This window comes from Pinus tabuliformis, chromosome 4_2 (assembly GCF_031772625.1).
Source record: "Pinus tabuliformis cultivar Carrire ecotype Pingquan chromosome 4_2, CPIR1, whole genome shotgun sequence".
Classification (NCBI taxonomy): Eukaryota; Viridiplantae; Streptophyta; class Pinopsida; order Pinales; family Pinaceae; genus Pinus; species Pinus tabuliformis.
Window position 1 is genome coordinate 1,087,506,867 of NC_142304.1, and position 5,933 is coordinate 1,087,512,799.

At 37.7% G+C, this 5,933-nt stretch overlaps 1 non-coding gene across 1 annotated transcript; it reads left to right on the forward strand.

The window, feature by feature from the left end:
* Nucleotides 1-5,341: 5,341 nt before the first annotated feature.
* Nucleotides 5,342-5,414, forward strand: TRNAT-UGU (transfer RNA threonine (anticodon UGU)). The gene has a single exon. It is a non-coding gene; the product is annotated as a tRNA-Thr (tRNA).
* Nucleotides 5,415-5,933: the final 519 nt, after the last annotated feature.

Below are 5,933 nucleotides of genomic sequence, written 5' to 3' on the forward strand. Positions count from 1 at the left end.
GGATTGAAGCATCACTGTATCTATTTCTCTTCCGACTTTTCTTTCCAAGTGCACTATAGCCCCAGGGGGTCACAGGTTTTTTCCTGCCAATTGGGGTTCTTCCTTCCCCACCTCCATGAGGATGGTCTACAGGGTTCATAGCTACTCCTCTTACCTCAGAACGCTTACCCAACCAACGTTTAGCTCCGGCTTTACCGAAACTTCTATTGTTTACAGTGATATTACCCACTTGTCCAATTGTGGCTGAGCAGTTCTCAGATATTAAACGAACTTCTCCAGATGGTAATCTTAATGTGGCCGATCGATCTTCTTTTGCGATCAGTTCTGCTATAGCACCTGCCGCTCTAGCCAATTGTCCACCCTTTCCAAGTGTTATTTCTATGTTGTGTATAGCCGTGCCTAAGGGCATATTGGTTGAAGTAGACTCTTATTCCGATGAATAAAAATCCCTTCCCAAACTGTACAAGCCTCTCTCAGGGCATACAACTTTCTGGATGTATATTATATTCACATATATTGAATAAATATAATCGAGATGAGAAGGAGCATCTATTGTATTCTCTATGTCCCGATTCTCTACATCTTAGGTCTCTCTATTCCATCATCTGGCTTATATTCTTTATGTAGCATTTAGAATGAATGACTTTATCAAATTACGCTAATACTTTCGTATGTTATGGATAACGTAGGAGGCATATTAAACATCTTTTTCTCTTCTCTCTCTTTTTACTTTTTTCCTCTCCCCATCTTTCTATTTTGGGAATTACTACCACTGTCCAGCTCCGAATCCGCCTCTGACCATCAGATCAAATGTGAGTAACTTGTCTTTTTAGAGGGTGCCTCTATCCCATTTTGTTCATGCTTCGGACAAACAATCAGGTCCTCTCCATATTATTATATCTTCGGAACCAATGATCCGATATGAACAATTTTTGAATCCAATCACCTGCTATCATTTATCCTCAGTTTCCCTTTGGGGTTCGTCCCGTAAAAGTGTCCTAGTTGGATCAGTGATAGATTTATAGGTTTTGTTGTAAACCCAATCGGTTGCTTCCGATCACGTAAATTAATAATTCAAACCGCACTTAGAGGTAGGGCATTTCCTATTGATATAGGAGCTTTTGGACCAGAAAGAATAGTATCTCCAATCATGACCCCTCTGGGATGCAGAATATACATCTTATCGCCATTCTTGTAATGCACCTTGCAAATGTATGCACTTCTATTAGGGTCGTATTCTATGGTTACAATTTCTCCTGATATGTGTTCCTTATTCCGTCGAAAATCAATTTGACAATACAGATGCTTGTGACCCCCTCCCCTGTGTCTTGCAGTAATAATTCCTCTTCCATTACGACCTTTCCAACAATGATGTTGTCCAGAGGTCAATTTCTTCTGCGGGTCCAACTGCACTCTTCCATCAAAACCTGATACAGATCTATTGCGTGTATCCGGAGTTAAAATTCTATATGAACGAATGGCCATTTAGTTTCAAATTTGAAATCTTATTGTTCTGAAAAGAGTGGAATAGAATCACCGGTTCTAAGTGTAATAATCACACGTTTACAACGTATTGGATGTCCTATCATTGACACTCTCTTTCCTCCTTTTTCAGGGAGGCGATAGCTATTCATAGCTATTACTTTAACATCGAAGAAATTTTCAATCCAATTTTTAATATTTGTTTTGTTCGATTGTGAATCGACGTTAAAAGTATATTGGTTCCTTTCCAATAGACGAATACTTTTCTCCGTAAGTACTGGATATTTCACTTCATCCATAAATTTTTTCCCTCCTTTTCTCCTTTTTTTTTCCCGTAAAGCCTGTAGCTATTATTATATCGGATCATATACCAATTTAATTATACAGATATATCATAGTTTAGGTATGGAAGTTATGAACGAACGTAATGCTCACAACTTTCCTCTGGATCTAACCGCTTTTGAATCTATTTCAATAGGTGGATAATACTCTGATGGATTGTTATTGTGTATTGCTTAATTGAAGCATACCAAGCCTTTCATTCATTTTATTGAAAGGCTTGGTATGCTTCAATTGTTTGGTGTTATTCTTCATACTTCTTACCATTCCATCAATACTAGATATGTGCAGTTCCCCTGCATCCAACAAGAATTGAACCCGCGAGTTCGCTAATTATGAGTTGGGCGCTTTAACCATTCAGCCATGGATGCTGGATAAAGATCATCAACATATTCATTCTATAATATGAGTATAGACTCAGATCTAAAATTGGGTAGTTCGGGATTGGGACCCATTTACATTCTTTCTCTCATACTTGATTCATGTCAAATATTCTCAATAGACATTCAAATAACATTTCATTGAATTAATTTGATAATAAGCCATGGACGAAACAAAATATGTGAATCAATTAGAATTGATTGTATTTATTGTTCGGTCCTTTGGTCTTCCACTCATGGTGGGTGGGATAATAATGAAGAAGTTGACGTAAAAATATAAGAATTTGATCTATTTCAAAGGAGTATATTCATGTTCCTATTTCCCTAATATAATACTTTCTGGCTGGATATTTTCATTAATATATAGTCTCATTCCTACCTATTCTTGCATCCTTTATTTCCAGATCTTTGGCTCCCATTGGTCAAGAACCGGACTACTAGTTACGAATCAAGTATCGAACCAATGGGAAGATACTTGGATCCGATCTAAGATCATTATATGTTCGCTCCAGTTCTTGTTGTTCTTGATGTTGGAACAGTCTCCCTTTCTCTATGGGCTATGAGTTCTAGTATACAGGGTATATCTGCATTTATAGGAGCTTCAATTCTCATGCTTATTTTCATCGTTGGTTTAGTCCATGCGTGGCGAAGAGGAACATTGGAATGGTCCTTAATTTCCGAGTGGGGGAGGGAAGTACAAAATGACATAAAGCCAATGATGAATCCTATGAAGTTACCTTTACTCGATCAAACAATTTTGAATCCAGATATTTAAACTACCCCAAACGATCTGTCGAACGAATTGGGCCAGACTCTCCAGTTTATGAACACTCCTTTACAGTATTAATTGTGGTTTCATCAAATTCGCTTCATTAATAGATTCACGATTCGACTCCGATCGTTACGGTCCGTTACCAAGATCTAGACTTAGACGAGCTTACCTCATTATAACAGCGGGGACTGTGACCATGAAAAAGGCTCCTTCTGTAGTGAGATTTCAAATGCCGGAACCAAAATATGTAGTTGCCCTGGAGCATGTACTATCACAGAGAAATGTTTGGTACAGATTACTATAGTACCGTTTGCAAAGTAGATAAGTTAATTCCTGTGGATGTCTATTCGCCAGATTGCCCACCTGAACCAGAGGCTATTATAGATGCTATAACGAAACTTCGTGAAAGAAAAGATAGTTCGATGGATATATGAGGCCCGAACTCCAACAAGGAAAGAATAAAATATTTCACTATAAATCATAGGGATCATCATATTGGATCCAGTATTCATACTAGAAACTATGGTCAAAAGTTATTACATCAATCTTATGAACCTCAATTCGAATCTACTTTCGAGATACCCTCTGCAACGTTTGGATCTACTTCAACTCTGCAATTATAGATCTATCATTAGGATAATCTATCCCATTTCGATTCGGATGGAATAGGATGAATAGATTCCGACTAGTGCCGAATTATCAGTCCCACCGTCAAATCTTGACTTCTGAGTTCTCGATCCTACTTTTTTATATGTACAGAGTATCGTGATTCAATTGGAACGGACAGAGAGGGACAATATGAGCAAAGAAGAGGGAGAGAACATATTGATCCATCTATCTATGTTGATCAGGGTGTCTCCGTATGTAGATATACATCTAGATAGAATAGATTTAGATAGATGGATATGGAGACATGGATATTGACATCTTGCCATGAACCAGATTTGAACTGGTGGCACGAGGATTTTCAGTCCTCTGCTCTACCAACTGAGCTATCCCGGCTCTTCCCTGTGGATCATCCTGGTACAAGGTTTTAACTTGTGTCAACTAAAAATAAGTAAAAATGTATTTTTACTAGTTTTTAGAATGATCTTTATTATTTTCGATCTGGAAGTCACTAATATGATAAAAATGGACTGCAATTGAATAATTTCAAAATGATCTAATCTATGTAGATCACATATCACAAAATCAATTGATCATATGATCAGCTTATTAACAGATCAACTCAACTAGTCATAAGATGGATGAAAAGATTCATGTTCTAATTTCTTCTCTTCATGAAAAAAAAAATAGCGAGGTAAAAGAATCGAGAAATTAGAATGGATTCGAACCAATGGAATTGGAGAAGATAGATCAGTCCGTTCGGGAACGAACCTGGGTGGGGATAGAGGGACTTGAACCCTCACGGTCTATAAAGCCAACGGATTTTCCTCCTACTGCAATTTGCATTGTTGTTTACATTGACATGTAGAATTGGACTCTATCTTTATCCTCGTCCAACCATTTATTCCAAAAAATAATTCAATTCTCCATCTAGAGTAGATAAGTTCATAATTGGATTACTTAATGTCAAATCAGTACTTCAACTCGAATCTGGCATCTATCTTATGAATAAAATGCTTGGAACAATTCAAGTTCTGATCGCCAGTTTTGTCTGATGTTATATAACATCTCTCTCCATTTTTGAGGTGTAAATAGATCGTTCTATAACTACAGTATTGGACCAAATGAGATTCATTCGTTAGAATAGCTTCCATTGAGTCTCTGCACCTATCCCCTTCCTATCTTAGGAGAAGAAACATTGTCTTCATGAACCAGATTTGGCTCAGGATTACCCATTCAAAATATCCCAGGGTTCCCTGGATTTGGAAGCTATCACTTAGTAGGTTTCCATACCAAGGCTCAATTCGATCAAGTCCATAGTGTCTACCAATTCCTCCATATCCCCTTCTCGAAGAACAAGATCATACCTTGATCTAATCCTATTATGTAATATCCATCAGCATTATTCATTGGATATTTGCTCAATATTGGGTGGGAGAAATATCCTCCCCTACTCCCCTTCTCTCCCCTTCTCTATCTCTACCCCAATCGAATATGACTGGGAATCATTATATTATTTATCCATTTGAAATGCAATGTTATTATCCTCCCCTAGTCGATTTGGAAGAGTGAGTAAAATGATCGATATCAATTGACCCTTACTTCTCCTTTCTTTCCCTTGAAAGAATCTACATTCAAACGATGTTCCGTTGTAATCGTAATCTGGATTGCGTCATTGAATTTGATTCGCGCTATAATCGTTAGGATTACAAAGGAATCTATGGATCTCACCCTAATGACATGGGGAGTGATATTCCATCGAGCCTGCTTAGCTTAGAGGTTAGAGCATCGCACTTGTAATGCGATGGTCATCGGTTCGATCCCGATAGCTGGCTCTTTTCTGTTCCGTTCCTCTCATTTCCATAATCCACAAAGTTTTGTTAGGATCAAGATGGAATGGAGAATACTCTTACGATCGTTCGTCGGGTCCGTCATGCCATGATCATTTACTCCCAACTAGGAACGGGATGAATGAAATGATTGGAGCTATTAGGATCAATAACAAATTGGAGAAAGATCTTCATTTTCCATATAAAAGAATTCCAGTAGTGCTCATACGGGTTATACTATTCTTTATTCTTTCTAGCACTATTTGTTAATTGAATAAGGAGTTTCTATGTCCCATTATCAGGGACCTCGTTTAAAAATAATACGTTGTCTGAAAACTTTACCAGGTCTCACTAGTAAAAGACCCAAAAACAGAAAGGATTCTATGAACCGGTCTTCTTCCAGGAAAATATCTCAATATCGTATCCGGCTAGAAGAAAAACAGAAATTGCGTTTTCATTACGGACTAACGGAGCGACAATTGCTGAAATATGTTTGTATTGCTAGAAGAGCCAAAGGCTCAACGG